The following is a 706-nucleotide window of genomic DNA, read 5'->3' as shown; positions in this document are numbered from 1 at the left end:
ATTACAATCCTAGAGGCCTGGTGCATGAATTTGTGCACAGGTGGGATCCCTCGGCCTGGGTGGTGATTGGGGCTGATCCGGCCATCTCGCCCAGTCCCAATTGGGGCCAGCTGGCTTGGGGAGGGGAGAGGAGAGAGGCTGTGGGAGGTTGGCTATAGGAGTGCACTGGCCACCTGGGGGCAACTCCTGCATTGAGTATCTGCCCCTGGTGGTGAGTGCACATCATGGCGCTGCCTGATCGCCCCTAACTGCTCCCCTGCTGGTTTGGTCACCCCCAACTGGCCTGGTTGCCCCTAGTTGGCCCCTACCATACTGGTCACCTGTGCAGCCTGCTTGTTCAGTCATTTTGTTGTCCCTCACTAACCCCCCTGCCAGCCTGGTCACCCCACGCAGCCTGCTGCTCAGTCATTTGGCCACCCCCAACTGCCCCCCCTGAGGGCCTGGTCACCCCATGCAGCCTGCTGTATTGGTCGTTTGGTCACCCCTCACTAACCCCCCTGCTGGCCTGGTTGCCCCACACAGCCTGTTCGGTCATCCATTCAGTTGCGATGGTTGCTTAGGCTTTTATTATTATGGATAGATTATTCACTATATTCCCTATGCTACCCTTTCCCCCAATGACGCATTTTAGCCTGCAACTACCCCCTGCCCCAGGCCTTCACCACACTATTGTCTGTATCTATGGGTTATGCATTATGCATACAAG

This window comes from Myotis davidii, unplaced genomic scaffold (assembly GCF_000327345.1).
Source record: "Myotis davidii unplaced genomic scaffold, ASM32734v1 scaffold482, whole genome shotgun sequence".
In the NCBI taxonomy this organism is placed as follows: domain Eukaryota; kingdom Metazoa; phylum Chordata; class Mammalia; order Chiroptera; family Vespertilionidae; genus Myotis; species Myotis davidii.
Note: the sequence above shows the minus strand (reverse complement) of the source record.